Genomic DNA, 17696 nt, shown 5'->3' with positions numbered 1-17696 from the left:
TGTGATACCCAACAATCTGATGAGAAAAGGAACAAAATTCACACTGGGAAGAGGCTGCCACAGGGGAAAACTACAGACCAACCTGTGATGGGATCACATCAGCTGCGACACTCGTCAACATGTTGACGTTCCAAACCATGAGTATTCAGTAGTTATTTCTACATTAGTACACAAGTATTCAGTACTCATAGGTAGGACCACATCCTTTAAACTCTGAATTCATTTTGATCTCAACCTTGTACCTTTAAAGTTTTGTGGCTGTATCTTGTACGGTTTGACACTATCACAGTGACAGAATCTGTCCACAGACATATAAACCCCTGCATTCTCAAAAGCACCTCTGTGCTGTCTCCAGAACCACATGTTATGATGACAGACACAAACACACACAGACTCACAAAGTGAAAGCAATACCAGACACACTGTCACAGCTGACTAATAAACATACACACACTGACTGTTCTTTCAGTATGTGCTAATGTAGCTGTATATTAGGTTTTTGTCCATTACTTGTACCAGATAGATTAACTGTACAGATTAAACACATCCTCTGCAGCTGCGTTAATCCGTATTGAGTATTGTAATAAATCTCTTATTGCAGTAAGATGTGCTTGCTTCAAGCATCAGTGGCCTGACAGCCACACATGGGCACGCACACACACAGATTTTGTGAATAGACAAGGGATGCATCTTGACATGTGATGGCTTTTTACTCGCCGCAGAATGACAGTGTTTGTGACTGAAGGTCGTGCTTAGATCCCTCCACTCGCGTCACACTGAACCGCCCACTGCTGCCTCTACGCACAGCCACAGGAGCCCACTAAAAGCTTTTTTTTTGTTTTTATTAACCATTTGTTCTGGTGCACCTTGTTTTGCAGCTCCACAGTGGTAAAGCTGTTTGTAGTGTTCTCACAGCATCTTCATCCACAGAACTGTGATGGCTGGCTTGATTTCAAACACTTGCTGTTTGATGTCAGACGCCTGCTGTTTCCTTTCTTAGACATTTTTGACAATAAGCTCCTCATTTTTGCTCTATACTGAGGTTCTGACTTCCTGTCTGAGTTCTCAGATTTATAATCAAATTTTAATACGTGTTTCTGCTGCTTAATATTTTGCTTTTATCGCACTGATTTTTGAGTCTGTGTGGAGGACAGTTTTACCTCATGGTGAACTAAAGTTTGAATAAACAACCATAAACTCTGAAATTACCATTTAGTATTATATTTAAATTTTATGCCATGATGCAATAAATAGAAACACTTAGATCTGGTTACATGTTTATGTTTATTTAGTGAGGTTTTGCAGTGTTAATAGGCTTATTTGTAGTTTTTTTTTACTTTTGACAGAGTCAAGATAGCTGTTTCCTCCTGCTTCCAGTCTTTATGCTAAGCTAAGATAACCAGCTGCTGGCTGTAGCCAGTTTGGTATCAATCTTCCCATCTAACTCTCGACAAGACAGTGAAAAAGATGATTTGCCGAAATATTGATGATCTTTAATGTAAACCTCATTCATTGTGATTCATAAATACTGTCTCCATAAAGTATCATTGGTGTTGCGAACATTCATATTTAAAACCAAGCTAGTGCAATTAGCCCCTGAGGAGGCAGGCAGGGGTTATACTGCCAGGCTGATGAGTTCTCCTCCAGCTCTGTGCTCAGCACAGCCTCTCCTCTGAGAAGTGCTAGATCAGCTCCAGGGGGAGGCTGCGTATGCGCAGGGGGCCCCGCTGAAGATGGATTATGCCAGTCAAGAGGAAGGTAAACTGAAACCGGAGACCGTCCACATAGATGAGGCTAGAAGCTGAGGGAGTGTGTTGTTCTTGTGATTTGCTTGAGTATAGTTGTGTGAGTCTGTTTATCTACAGTATGTGCGTGTGTGGTCATGGCAGTTCGTTTGTGTCAGCGCACATCTGTGTGAGCAGTACATTACTGTGCACTTCCCTGTATTTACTAGCTATTGACCCTGTCCCAATAAACAGGCCTCTATTTGACTTATATCTCAATCTGTGTGCTGCCCAACTCTGAACAAACAAACAGACCTTATGGGCTGTTCCTCCAAGTAAATCCCAAGTCATTGATGAAATGCACCAACTCCTTCAACAAAGTTATTATGCCCCATCTCACCTTGCTTTATATAACCTTGTGTGCTTTCTGAGAGATGCAGCAGTCTTGTGAAAAAGCCAAGAAGAATTTTAGCACTAGCTAATTAGCACCTGTATCTATCACACATCATATGATCAGGAGAGAAAGTGAGAGAGAGAGAAAGAGAGAGGGTAAAAGAGAGATCAGCCAACGAGAAAGGTGTGAGCAAGCCACGCTGATATGGAAATGAAGGCTTTAATTATAGATGAATACATTATCAGATCAAGGCTAAGGATTTGCTCTCAGTGTATGTTGTGTTTGGAGATTGATACCAGGGGACACCTCAGACCCCTGTGAGTTTCTATGTTAGTTTACTCACAACCAACAAGAGGTCAGCGTTGAGATTTGCTCTAGTTTTCGAGAAACATGCTAACTGAAACCAGTATTCTGAAATAGACTGACATTTTTGGACATAAGTTAAATTGCATAGGTGGGTCTGCATTTGTGGATGATCCCACGAAGTATGATAAGAGTAATACTGATTAACTCATCAGTACAACAATAAGTGTACAAGTGTGCTCCAGGACCTTGTGACATCACTGTCAGGATTTATAATTATTGTTAAATTCTGATTTGTAGGTGGAGATATGTGGCCTTTTTCCAGTACAGCTCTACCTACTTCAAACCAGAAAGAAAAGCACAGAATTAACCACAAAGTTTGATGTGTTTCAGTGTTTTAGAAGAAACATTTTCAGAGCTTTTAAGGTATTTTAGCCATGCTAGCAGTGTGGCTATAGGAATAGCAGTACAATCTTTTGTCTGGATTATAATGAAACATGGTCCCCTGAGGATGAATTGTAATAACTTTGGCCCTTCACCTTTCTTCTTGCACCATTTAAGGTCAAATACTGGATATATGAACAAACACCTGCTAAACTTGATGACATTCAGATAAGTCTCTGCTGTATTTTGCTAACTAGCAAATGTTAGCACACTAACACGTTAAGTAACATAAAGAACGTGAAAAAACTGATGAATGTCAACATTTTAGCATTGTCATTGTGAGCATGTTAGCATGTTGCTGTTAGCACTGACCTCAAAGCAAAACCTCGTAGAGCTGCTAGCATGACTGTACAATAATCTCAGATTACAGATTCAGATTAAAAGATAGTGAGTCATATTAGCAACGAATTCTTCCCCCTTGTCCTCAAAAGCAGAGACATAATAAGTTTAGTTGATGACTAAAGGCTGGCAGCTGCTTTACACCTCCAATTGAAAAGCAAATGAGAATTACCCAAGAACAGTTCCTATACTGAAAAACCGCCTGATCAAAATCAATATGGGCTACACACAGGGAAATTCAAGAGTGCTTTAAATTAAAACAGGCAGGACAAACTAATAGAGCCAATTGCTTTGACTCTGTGGAATTATACTGTAGGGAGAAGGAAGTAAAAAAGACTAATTAAACCAGTAAATTCTCTCCAGGCTTCAGCCGTCCGCCACTGCACTGCCAGCCATTTGTGTGTGGTTCTATCCCACAGACTCCAAGCGCCGCCTCCCCAGCAAAGCAGTAGAGAACAGAGCTCCAAATAAAGTTATAAAATGCAATTACTTCTCCAAAGTATCAATAACAGCTGGATTATTTTAGTGGAATTGTCTTTACAGTGCTCTAACACTGTATGGTGTTTGCAGTGTTCTGAGTGTGTCTGGGGTGTGGTGTGAAGAACAGTCTGATAGCAAAGAAAATAAACTGAACCTTAGGAATTTTTTTTCTTTTTTTTTCTTTTTCTGTCAAATGCAGCCATGGTGCAAAGGTAGTATCCAGCAGGCAGTTTTGTGACAAGAGGGCGGCGAGGCTATGACACTGTACAGTTTGTGCAGACTGACAGCTACAGCAAACCCTTAAAAGTGCTCTTTCATTCATCCGCCAGTCTGCCGAGCTGCCCTTGCTGCCCATGAGCAAGGTCATCTGGGGAGAGGGAGGGAGAAATAGCAGCACTTTAGTGTTTTGAGCATTTACGGTCATCTTTTATTGTATTGGTGTACCTCATGAATGCAGGGAATTGAACAATCAAAAGAGCTGTGTCACTGTTTTACCAAAATAAGACAAGTCATGAGTCCAAGTTTGCTGCTGATCTAATGAGCCCCTAATTAGCATTGATTAGATAAAGGATAGCCTTAAAATAAAAATAAAAAAATCTAAACAATGTGGCCTCTTTTGGCCATTGCTACATCAGGGAGGAGAGACAAACACCGACACACCCCAGCTGTTTTGGGACAGTCTGTTGAAACCAAGGCCCGAGGACATAACACTCATTTTCATCGTCATTCTGCTCATTATGCCCAGTGTCTGTGCCTGCAAAACAAACCCATTTAATAATCTTGTTTGTTTAAAATAAACTTGGAGCACTTCTTGGAGGTTGCCTACACGCTGTTGGCTCCTGGGAACGACTGATACTTCATTAACAGTGACTCCCATATGTTGATTTAGATTTTGAGGCTTGCAGTACAGTGTGCTGTTATGTTTGCATGAGATTAATAACAGTTTATTAACAATAGGAAAATAGCAACTTATCTTCCATGTTTACATGAAAATGCATGATGCATGTGGAGCTTGGTATATCATTAAATTAAGGGACCATTCATAATGAGAATGATAAAAATGATGGATAGCGTGCAATCAAAAATCAATTCCTCTTTTGCTTTAATTTCAATGTTGAGTCTCACCCAGTTTTGTGTGTTCATATTTTTTGCCACGCAGCATCTCTCACACATGGCAGTGATGAATTGAAGCAATATGATGTCTCATTTTGTTGTTTTTTTTTTCTCCCCCCCTTTGATGCCTGTCTCTGCATCATTTTATCTTTTTATGCAGCCGCATGTGGCTGATGGTCATATTATGCATGGTGGCTGGGTTTCTATTATGTTGCACATGGGTACCGCTCCGCAAGTAGGCCTACATAAGGAGCAGAAAATCTCTGTTGTTCTCCATATTATTTTTTCAGTTTTATTGTTTTTATTTGTTTTCGACAAGGAGAGAGAGAGAGAGAGATGCTGAATGCTGAATAGCATTTTTACATACAAGGCGGTGATGCTAATGTTTGTCCCCACACACACATGCACAAACATAAACTTTCACATATGTGTTGCCTCTATTAATCTGCTGTTGTCTCTCTTTGGTCCTTGTTTAGAATCACAGTGCACACTGTGTGGTGAACCAGAAGGTGAGTGGGCCTCGCCATTCCCCAAAAGCTCTTGTCATCGTCATCTCCCGGCTTGTTGTTTGCTGTTTGGGGAGGGTGGGAAGAGGAGCGGGGGCGACGCTTTGCTGCAGACACACTGTTCTTCAGTCTTCAACTCAGTAGAGCAATGGCGCAGGCCAGTTTTTAGGTTCCATGTAAAAAGAATACACTATATAAAGATAATGTCCTGGCTTTCATTCACTAAAAAGCATTCAGACAGCAGCCCTGCACATTTCAAACTATCACAGGTGCAGAATGGACTAGGTCAACAAATGTAATTCCAGGAGACAGCCATCTTTGTGCACTTGAGGTTACTCTTACTGACCTGACTGATTGACGGCATGAAGGCTGAAGGACACATCTTCAGAGTGCTGACTAACCACACTTGCTTCTGCTTCACATCTCATTAAATGTTATGATTTTCGTGTACACATTTTAGTTTTTTAGATTTTAGTGTTCATGCACTCATGCACATGTGTAATTGTGTGATCATGCGTGTCCAACATGATCCAGATGTATTTGAATGGCTGAAAGCTGCTTAGCTCTCGAGCCTGCCACTACATTGTAAGTGCTCTCCTCATGCTACTGACACCGCCTAATCCTCCATTTCCAAGTGCAAACCATTCCCATATGTCTCCCATTTCATTCCTAAAACCACAGTTCATCCCTCTGCATGGATTATCATTTTTCAAGGGGTGATTATTCCTTTTTGGTCCCCTTCCCATTATTGCCCAGGCGTATCCTCTGTTGTAGCTGTAGTCGGGTTTCATATGGCAGTCTACTGTTACTGACAATCTTACTAAACAAAAGTGACCAGAAATTACTGTGAATACAATAAGAGCTGACAGCCTTGTTTACATTTTGCAGTGAGAGGGGTGAATCTAGAAATAAAGCATAAACATGGTCAGTGACAGGCTCAGTGACAGATATGATATTTCCCTCTGGACTTAACCTTGTCCAGGAATCAGCTATGTGCCTCTAAGCCCAATAAGCATTATTCAATGTCTCAAAAATCAATGGGGCCTTCTCTTCTTTGTTTGATTGGATTAAGACATAATCAAATCGAACGCGATAACTGTGTGCCTGTGACCTTCCCGCTGAGACAGGCAGAGAGAGGAGGGAGGAGAGGCCTGAGGGAAGGACGTGTGTGTGCATCCGTGTGTGTTTACAGTGGTTTATGTGTGCAAAGATGTGTGGAGCTGGGCAGAAGGGAGCTCCCAAGGCACCTCCATGCTGTTGCTTCATGTTGCACAGAGCATCAGGGCCACAGGGCCACAGGGAGAAGCATGGTGTCCCTCAAACCTCAAAAGGCAGAACAGCCCCGGAGAGAGGGTGTGTGTGCGTATGTGTGATTGTGGAAAGAAAGAAGGTTTTTTGTGTCTGTAGCTCTGTAGCAATCCTCAACATTTCTTTTGAATACTGACTGAAATCTGTTGATAACACTGAGTATCTAAAACTGTTAGTTAATAAAACCTGACATTCGGTGCCTGAAGAGATCGTCTTTATACCTACAACATTAAACACTGCATTTAAAAAGAGCGGATTTTTGTTAAATAGATGAACAGATTTTCTAGAAAAATATGGTTAAAAACTGTTTTGGTCTCCATCACCTTTGTAGAAGCTAAATGCTCCTCTTTATTCACTAGCTAGTGGTTAAAATTTAGAGCTGCCCCAACCAAAGCTTTTCCTGGTCTTTTAGTAGTTCAAGCCATTAGTCGACTATTCTCCATATGCTTTGCTCATGATATTAATTTAATTATTATTATATAATAATTATATTTAATTATTTTATATTTATTCTGGGGGGGAATCAGAAAATGCTTAAAGTCCAGGGCTGTGAAAGAATGTTATGAGTAATATTACTAACACTGTGCTACATTACAGAGAAATACAAAATCCTAATAATGAGCCTTTAAAGATTCCGTAAACGATCATCACTGCCACTAGATCAGCACTAGACCAGTAGCATCTCAGACCACAAAAACTCTTCGTCCGGCAAAGCTCTAGCCTCCCGTTCCCAGTCAGCGAGGTGTTATGAAGACCAGTGAAAGCGGCCACTAAACACACAACAAGGAGCACAACTGAATAAAGTTTCTTTGTGTACACAAGAGCCAACGAAAAACAACCTAGCCACAACCATTAGCCCATGCTAGCTTATCACAGTAAGCTCCACAGCAATGCTGGCAGTAAGCCTGTTAGCGATAGCAACATTTGCCGAACAAATTCATGTTATTGGTAACAACAAGATTGCTAACATTATCATGGCTTCTGTGGCTGGTCACTGATAAAAACAGACATGTAACATTATGTAGCCCTCAAGTTACTTACACGAGGAGGAGAAAAGCCAGTTCTGAGTCAAGCTGGAGCCCTTATATATCTCCATCTTGATAAAGACCAGTCCGGCTGAGTGTGGACTTATACACTGGGACCGGCTGCACAAATGACAGAAAAAGATACTGATGGAGCCGGTAAAAACTTTATGGATGTTTTGCCGAAAACAGTTGCCTGCTACACTTGAAAATTAGGTTGATAAAAGAGGTGAGAGTGAACCAAACCAGTAAAGGTACAGGTCATAAAACCAAAACAAAATATAAAAAATATAAAAACTATTCGAGATTAAAGATTAGTGCAGCTTTAATTTCCTCAGTGTAAAAAAAATTACTATTTTGTAATATTTTTCAAAACCGAGGTATCACGTTGTCACTGCTGCTTGAAATTAAATAATATACCCAGGCCTTATCTCTCTGTTTGCTCTGGGAATTGTTGGAAAGGAATTGAATGCATTTACAAGGCCGACCAAGGCCTTATTGCCTGCAGGTAGCTGCTGTCCTGCGAGAGAGAGGGTGTGTGGTGGTGTGAGGCAGGAAGTCAGAAAGAGATTGAAGTGCAAACATGCACATTTGCACATTTTGTCTCCCTGTCTTTGTGCAGAATGCTGAGCCAGGGGCAACATGTCCTGTTGAGACCCTCACCCCCATATCCCTTAACACATATACGTCACATAACACACACACTAACACATAAAACATTATTGGACACAATCTTGGGTGACAGCATTATATGAAATAGATATTTATAATTTTGAAGGGTGTAAAGGGATTTCAGTTAAGTGTTTTCCAGTAATTGGTTGTTACAAAGTCCTAGTGTATAGTTTTATGGAATGTGTTTAATTAAAGATTGTTTTCTACTGAGTAATTTGTAGCACTTAATTCGTCATGGAGCATTTTCTTGCCATACAGTGCACAATCTGAATAAGAGCTTGAAATGCTGAAGGCACGGCTGCTCAGTGAACATAATGAATAACTCCTGTAGAATATTTGTGTTTAGATTATTTCCTCTGTTTGAACTCTCCATGCAGTAAGGCCAAAGGTACTGTTCTGTTTTGTTTTTTTTTGTTTTTTTTCAAAGATGCACCAATTACCGCTTTTCCTTGGGTTGTTGGGTGAAATGGACCGTGCCCCAAATTTGAAACGAAGTATAAGAAAACACGGCGCCAAACAGTGGAGAGAAAAAAAACCACCCAACTGAGAAAAAGAAACCTTGTGACATAAAATAACACACTTTTATGCATGATAGAGAAAAAATGAGAGGACGTTACTGTGTCAGCTTTGTCTGTAAACTATTCTTGCTGCAGAGAGAGAAATCAGAGGTCTGAATAATAGCTATTATAGAACAAGGGCAGGGAGGACACTTTCATAGACAAGGCGGCCTTAAATCTAAACATTATTGAAAAGTCTAAATCACTGGACTCACCTTGACAGCTGCTCCTTGACTTCAAACCACAAAACTGAAATTATTAGCAAGAGTCATACCCAGAGAATACATAATACCGCTAATGAAAATTCAAATAAGCCTAGTCAAGGTCTGACATATGGTGTCGTTGTCATTTTGCATTGCTCATGTGGGGGACAAAGAAATCACAGCTGTTTTAGTGTCAAAATAAGGGCCCCGTCCTTCGGCTGATGCATGGACAGTTTACTCACCGACAGCAGGAGCAAATGCGAGACGGAGCGCTTCATCATTAACTGAACCTTCACTGAGACCCTGAACTTCGCTGTGAGGGAGAGAAGGAAAGAAAATGGTTGAGACAGGAGGGGGTAGAGGGAGGTGAAGTGTGAGATGCATCAGGGAGGACAGAGAAAGAGGGAGAAGAGAGTGAAGGGTGACTGGACAACATTGTCTCCCAGAAATGTTGGTCATATACTACTAATCTGTGTAGCTAGTTACGTTTTGATCGAAATTCATGCATTTTTGTACCTCAGGGAAATCATAGTGAGGCGCTTGGTGTGGATGGTGGGCATACCAAGCATTTCCCCATCTTTCAAAAGGTGTAGGGTGAGCAACGCATTAGCAGAGCGACAGCAGCAGCAGCAGCCTCGGTGCTCGGTGCTCCACGTGTGTCCACACAGGCGCAGTAGGTCAGAGCTCTGGGTCAACTGCATTTTACAAGCGCTCGGTGCCCAGTAAACAATACCTGTAGTTACTGTAACATTTACAATCGCTGTAGTTAGCATAAAAATACACTTCAGGTCACGTTTATGGGTGCATTGTGCAAGTAAAATGCCAGCCATGATGTGGCTTGTGTAGAAAGCTGGATTATATAGAATAGGAGCTTATCTGTTCCATTAGACTTGTGTGAGATGGACAACTGAAAAACATGTTTGTTTGCTTTTTGTAGAAACGCAGTAAAAATGTTTATTCATGCTTTAGCTGGTATGAATGGATATTGCGTTGTAAGGCATATAAAATGAATAAAAAGCAGTTTTAGTAATAACCTTTTATGTCTTGGTTGGTAGGTTCATTAACAATGTTTTCCCATATTGATAAAAAACGAAATCCCAGTAGTATTACATTTCTATCAAAACATATTTGCCCTTGCAAAGTAGCAGTAAAGGTAATTTCTAAGAGAAGGGGTCAGAGAGATTGAAGAAAAGATAAGAAAGAAAAGACATTTGCAGAATGAGAACATAAGATGAGAGACAAACAGCGACAGCATTACTCCCACCCAATGTGCAGAAGTCACACGACCAAACATTCAGCGAGACTGAATCGAGCAGTTCAGCTCAGCGTGGTGCTTATATATTGCTGTTGCTGTTTTTTTCCATAATTCCTTGACGGCTCCTCCCCAACTCCACTGAATGAATGTGTGTTGGCAACCAAGCGCCTACATGTCACATAAGTCAGTGTACTGAATTGTGATCCATTAAGCAGCAAGCTTTCATCCATACATTCAGCCCGTGTACTTCATCAGCGCTGTCAATGGCTGCCTCTCAGTGACGTTGTGGTGCACAGACTCCTCCATACTCAAGCGTCGTATGTATTCAGGCCCCTGTAGACATTTCCTCAGTCGAGGGGGGGGGGGCATCTTGGAGTTATAGGTAATATCATTACGCCCTAATGCATATTCCCCCTGTGCCCAGAAACACTGTCCTATATTGAATTGGACAGCATGGATTTTTAATTTTCAGAAACCCATTTACATTGTATGTTGGCTAGACGGACAGGATGCACGCCAGACTGCGAGCCAAGGTCAGTGTCCAATATAGGGAAGGCTTGTTGGCAGGTGTGAGGGGAGTACTGATGCTGTGCCTTATGAAACACAGAAGCGCAAGAGCCTTGATAATGAACTCTGCCCTTATGCAATTTCCATGTGCACTCTGTTTCTGGTTGGCTGATAAAAAAAGATTAGTTGTGTTTTTAAAGTCAAATAAAAAAAGAAAATTAAAATTCATTTTTGGTAAGAAATCAGAATAAGCAGAATAATCAGTGGTATTTGTTTTGCCCTCTGTTACTTGGTCATGTTTTTAATTAGCAGTAGAAAGAAACTGAAGTCTTATTTATTATTCTGAAAATGTCGTTTACTTCTCCATTGCTAACTTCAATCTGTGATTTGAACATTCCCTAGTTCACCCGCATGGTTCACAATTTTGTTCACAGTTCCCAAAAAATGAACTAGTTCACATTTATTTCTTACGTTTTTTTTTTTGTTGTTGTTTTTTCAATGAGCTGCTTCTTTTTCAGTAGAACCTCCTCCTACTTATTCATCCCCAGCCCCCAACCATTGCCATTTGCCAAACTAAATGAATTACTATATACTACTATTGACTCACAGATAGAGGTTACTTTCAAAAGCCAATAATGTAATGTATATGTAAGTATATGTTTTACCACTTAAACAAAGTGTCATAAAGCAGCACGTAATTCAGCTCTAAATATTCTTTTTTTATTGTGCAGAAAGGCACAGCCACATAAAACTTATAGGAGGACTTATAGAACTTAAATATAGGAAAATGGTAAGAGCATCAGTAGATTTGACTCTGAGCGCTGTGTGTTGAAACCTCACAAAGCTGCAGTTTCTGCTTTTGATGCTCAAGTTGGCATATTCAGAGACCTTTGGCCTTCAGCTTGACAAGTCGTGTCTCTCAGCTTAAATCTCGGGCTGCAGCTTCCCCGGCCTTTGCCAGCAGATCATACTGTACACAGTCAAGGAGCCAAACAGCCTGACGGCCAACAGTGCAACATTGGATTGCAGTTGCCGTTCTCAGCTCTGGGAGGCCGACACAATGTTTCAGGGGCTTAGTGTTTGAGAGGATGGCAAAGCAGTAGCTTTATGTCACTAACAGCCGTCTGAGAGAGAAAGAGAGCGAGCAAGCAGAGAGAGTAAGAGGAAAATATAACATCTGAAGATTGCCTGCAGCTGCCCAGTGAAGTGGGATTAAGAAAACATGCTATTTAAACTGCAAGCAATTTTTTTCCTTCACTAGGCGGCAAGGAAAAGTGCAGCAGGCAGTCAATCTTTTGAGCTTATCATCAAGTAACCAAAGTTGCTCTCTCAGCTTTCTCCACCCTTCATTCTGTTTTGAGTCGCAGACACACACAGAGAACCACAAAACCGCCACTTATTGTCACTCAACACACTTTTTTGACGTTTTTCCTCTTTTCCGCTTTGATATTTTTACACTTAATATAACCCTTCAGTACATTTGAAATGAATTTTTAGTGTCCCGGGGAGAGTCTTTCAGTTAGGTACGTGACATACAAAATCTTATCAGGCCGATATAATGAAGGAGGACTGCGAGGAGAAAGTTGTGGCAGATTCCTGGCACTGTCCCAGATATTCCATGCCATCTAATCTAGCTTCAATTTGAGTGCAGGCATGACAAATGTGTGGGGACGTATCTGTTCTGGAGATTGAAATGGAACACCTCTCTCTTTCTCGCACTCTGCTGGCATCGATCTGTCCGGCTCTAACGCCAAAATCAGTGGCTAGAGTAATGAGAGGGCAGAGATACAGACACCTTACCAGGTACAAGTTAGTGAGAGGCCTTCAGCGGCTTCAGCAGAAGTTCAGATCAGAGGTACTTTCTCGCTCCACCACGATCAGTGTTTTGTTTCCACGGAGTGACATGAGAAACCGCAGGCTGCGGGTGAGAATAGGAGCTTTAACCGTGTGTGTAGGTGTATGTGTGTGTGTGTTTCCCAGGTGAGCAGCTGTCCAGGTTTGGCTGTAATGGCTGCAGGGCGAGTGCATACGGAGCAGCTTTGCTCAGAGAATCCGGGGATAGCGAGGGGAAAGCTTGACATCACTCCAGGCGAAAGACTGATGAGCAGCAGAAACATCGGGGGGAGGTTTGAATCAACTCAGACGGGAATCTCTTGGATGAGCTTTTTGTGAATGCTCCCATTTATGACTCATTTAAAAAGAAACACAACAAGAGCTAGTTGGCAAAAAAAAAAAAACTTGTTTTCTGTTTCATTGAGATGACTCAGAGAATAATATATCTCCAAATATTTGTGTCGTTATCGCCCATAAGCATAATCGTTCTGAGGCAGAATACAGTCAATAAAATGAGATTGATACTTTTGAATTCATTGCTGCCTCTAACTTCACTGTGGCTCATCCGCTTTTATTTGGCTCTGGGGGTGATAACATGAGCAGCTGACCATCAGCATGCAAATAGTCTCATTACAAGGAAAGCTCCACGGGGGGGCTGTGGTATAACTTGGCCAGGGGAGGTGTCATCTCTCTGCTCCTGGTGTAGACATCATTCAACTCCCATTTGAATTTGGCAGTTAAATGTCCATCACTCTGCTTGATCATCTGGATACGGCGGTAATGTCTCTATTGGTTAGTTAACAACACTCGAATAGGAAACTGGATAAAACCACCAGATGTTAGGTATTTTTTAGGATGTTCAACACAGTTCAGACATTACTCCACATAGCTTTGTTTGAGTCTCATTTTCCCCATTAGACGAACACACAACTCACTGGGCAACTGTTGGACTCTTGTTTGAGATGCAGTTGCTCAGAATTATACTATATCTACCAGGGATGCACCAATTGAGTACCGTAGCAATATTTTGCCAATACTGACATGAAAACAGAGCCAGTAGCAGCCATGACAGTGAAAGTGTACACTACAGTGTTTCCGCCATCAGTTACGTTCATTCAGGCAGGAAGGAAGAAGAGCACTGGTACAGGATCAATACTCTGTATCAGCAGAATCACAGAGCCGAGGTCCTGGAATCAACATCAGGGGAGGATCAAGTGGGATTGGTGTATCTTTATTTCTACATCCTACGAAGTTTAAATAATTGTGTTGAGGTGTGATGTGGTGACTCACATTTTTGTCTGAACACACCCCGTAGTTTGCTGACTGGTCCAAAACATATCTGCTAGACTGGGTGGATTTGCATTGTATATTCTCTATGGCTTAAATCACATAAAGCTCATTTCTCATTTGAGCTTGAGAGCTGTTGTTTGGCTTTGTGAGCAGATGTTACAGTTTGATGGAGGAAGAGTTAAAACTTTCCATTACATAACAGCACAAGTAGCCTCGGTTAAAATGCTTTGCGGCCTAGTGGGGTTTTAATTAGCAGTTGGCTTCACCTTTGCTGTACTTACACCAAAAGCCTTTGGTTGCCAGTCAGTAAGAGAAGGATGCAGGTCTTACCTTGCTAGCCTCTTAGCCGTCCCTCCACAGCGTCGTCCACTGGACTTTGCTGACGGACCAGAGGGTTTGTTACACAGGACCATCTTTGGAAACTGTTTGGAAAAAGGGCGGGCCCTTTCAAAGAAATACTTGGCAGGTGATTGGTTGAATCATCTGTTTATCATATGACGTAGTAGGAGAGTTCCAAAGAGGAAACAGAGCACATCATCAAGCCGAGGTCTGAGTAGCTTTGACAGCGAGTTAGCATGTCACTAAATAATTCTTGCCATCTTTGTGAGGAAATTTTACCTGCCATCTACGGTTACTTTGCTGCTGTTTGTCGTAAAACAATATAGTTAGTGATTTCAGTAAGCTGAAAACCACATCCCTCTCGCAAATCAGGTCTTAATCACAAATGAGTCCGCACTGAAACAAAAGCACTTACTTTGATATATGTGCAGTGCATTGTGTTAACGCGAGGCTCATAAACAGGATGAAGGATTCATAGAGAGAAAGGAAAAATTACACCAATTTGAAGTATTATTACCCATATGAAAACATTTATTCCAAATATTGTAAAAATGGAGCGAAGGGTCAAAATTCAATGTCAACTTTAATTGACCATTACCATTTAGATTCAGGTAGGAAAATAATCCTTAATGGGCACTAGTCCCCCATGATTATGTTACCTTGCACGCCGTCTGTCTGACTCTCTGTCTCTCCTTCTCATGGTCTCTTATGTCGAGTGGCCCTCGTCTTTCTTGCACGCACCATCGTAAAATTAGCACATCACACTGAACAAAGCAACATATGAAAACTTGAAACTTGATGTGCAACATAGTTATATCAGAGTACTGCATTCAAATAATCACATTTTCCACAGCTTGTTAATTTTTATCACTGTATTATGTAACACAAAATGGCAGTTTAGAATCCGTCTAATTGCTGGTAAATATCTCAACCTTATCTATTTAATTAAAACCAGGGAAAGAGTATGACATCCACTGAGGTTTTCAGTAAATTCAGACGGGTAAAAAGAATTGGTTCACAGAAACACACAGAAGCCTTCAGATCACCAGGTCTCATTCTCTCTGGTTCACTTCCGTCTGTCCTGCCATTGTCCTCCTCTTAATATGAGTGTGTCCACTGCCTCACACTGCTGTGGTTATCAGTTCTGAGGTCTTCTCCCTGCGGGCACTGCCTCTTTCTTCAGAGCTGCTTATTAAAACCCCAAACCTGGCCTCTGGGAGCCTCTTACTATCTTTCTCCTTCACAACCTCTTTCTCTCTCCCCTTCCTCTTTAAACACACACACTCAGGGGCAAAGGTGGGAATTTCTTTCCAGTTTGTTCCACTCAGTCAGGCATGAACTCTTCAGCTTTTTGGGCAACAAGAACCAATTACTGTAATAAGACTCATAAAATTCCCCTGCTGAACCACCAATGTCATCATTCCACATCATTTGTCTGCTGGTGCTTGCATTTTAGACAACACTTGCCTATATGATCAAGAGCCTCATGTGTATGGAGTCCCAATGAAATTAATCATTGCTTTGCAAAAATGATGGCGCCTTAGAGATGCTGGTGATTACAGAGCAATGCAAACTCACCGTATTTAAGGCCTGCATCGGTTTTTGATTAAAATCAAAGTTTATTGGTGCATTTTTATTCATGAAGTCTCCACAGATGCACCGCTTGGCTAGCCAAGCGTTAGACAGGGCCAGAGATATCGGATGATGCACTGGCTTGCTAGTGAGTCGCGAGCACACTGTTGCTATGTATAGGCTCGGAGCATTCAGAAGAATGGATCGGGAGAGTGTAAGACTGATGTCTACTGTCAGGCTGCAGCATGGGTGAATCATGAACACTCCTATTTTCACCCATCTGAATTTCCACATAATGTTTCCCCCTCTTGAACATTTCCTGCCGGAACAGTTGTCTCCTGTTCACTAGCATTTTATTTTCATATGATTTTGCAGGGTGGGATAGGAGAACGAGGGGCCTGATCCTTTTCATTTCAACCTAATTGACATCATTGACTTTTGACACTGTGCTCCCAGAGCTGCTCATAAAACAAGGAGGGCTCCAGCTTGATGACACAGTGCTCATCAGTTTATTGTGGCGCATTGTTTACAACTTGATAAGCTCAAACAGCTTGAGGTCACAGAGAGAGAAGAACAATCCCTTTACGTAACAGGGAGACTCAGTCCTCTGCGCCCTATGACAGACAACAAGTCTTTCAGAGACAATGAATCACCATGACGTGGGAGATAATGAATTCAACACACAACCTCCAGTAGAACAGTGGGGCTGTTTTTTTACTCCATTCAAGGATGTGCTGGTTTCATCGCCAAAAAACGGCCTCACTCTTTTCTGCCCTGATGACAGTAGACAAACCTCACAGTCCATATGAAATCCCATGATATCACCCAATGTACCAAACACTGTTTTTAATAATATGCGTGTTGGGTACATGCGCATCCACTACATTGGAACTTATATATTATGGATATAGTGCTTCAGTGACCACTCTTTCTGCAGCTCTATTAGCTATTAACCTCAGTGCAACTCAGGTGAACGCAAAATGAGCTGAGCAAGTCAGACAGATTTCCCAGCGGCCCGGAATTCATTGCCTCCAGTCGAGCTAAGACTTTGTAGCGACACAGCACACATATGCTCAGAGGACCAAAAGTTTAGCTAGGAAAATTGAATGACGCCGAGGAAACAACATCGCCATTATCTCTGTAACAAAACTAGGTCCTGCAGTATTAAATCTTACATAATAATTCAGGTCAATAACCGACTGCAGTCTCTAATTTTCTTGTCATTATGGCGCTCTGCGTCTGATGAGCTGTCTTGCCTTATTCTTTCCATCGACTTCTAGCACATAGTATTTCCCTTTTTATGTCATTATAAACTGTCCCTTATTAATAACATGCAGCACTTGAAACACAAAGCTTTAACACTTAAAGCTCATTCCCATTCATGACAGCCATGTCTGCGTGCCTCCGAGGTGCAGTCCTAGAGCTGGAGACACACTTTTCATGGCTAAAAATAAACACATCTCATGCTTCCCCCATTATGATTTTGGAGAGGAGACACACACACCCAAAGAGCATTAATAAGCAAGAGAGGGACAGTGCCCACAGCTTGAACTGCTGTAGGGGACTGTCATTATTTTCAGCAACAATTATGACAGAACTGCACTTCTGTGAGTTTGAGCTGCCCCCTCCCCTCCTCTTCATTCCCTCCCCATCAGGGAACATTTGAATGATCCGTGTGAGTGAGGCTGATTCGCTCACAAATGATTTTTCTCCTCCCACACAAGTTTTGGAGAAGTGTTATTTCTGAAGTCTTTGTTTGGAAATGATTTATCGGTGGTAGGGTTTAGAAATTATCCCAGTAACTACCGGAAGGGTGGGGGGGCGGGGGGTGGGGG

The 17696-nt window shown here is 41.6% G+C and overlaps 1 protein-coding gene across 3 annotated transcripts in view; it reads left to right on the top strand.

Moving 5' to 3' along the window:
• Window positions 1–17696, top strand: part of dlgap2a (discs, large (Drosophila) homolog-associated protein 2a) — a 110528-nt gene that overhangs the window by 26757 nt on the left and 66075 nt on the right. For 2 of the 3 annotated variants that reach the window (XM_056393699.1, XM_056393697.1), the window contains exon 2: window positions 5274–5306. The exons of the other annotated variant lie outside the window; for it this stretch is intronic. The gene's annotated coding sequence lies outside the window, so the exon portion shown is untranslated. The remainder of the gene's footprint in view (window positions 1–5273; window positions 5307–17696) is intronic. 3 annotated transcript variants of the gene reach the window in all.

The sequence above is a fragment of the Seriola aureovittata genome, chromosome 13 (genome assembly GCF_021018895.1).
Source record: "Seriola aureovittata isolate HTS-2021-v1 ecotype China chromosome 13, ASM2101889v1, whole genome shotgun sequence".
Taxonomy (NCBI): domain Eukaryota; kingdom Metazoa; phylum Chordata; class Actinopteri; order Carangiformes; family Carangidae; genus Seriola; species Seriola aureovittata.
Note: the sequence above shows the minus strand (reverse complement) of the source record. Positions and strands in the feature narration are given on the sequence as shown.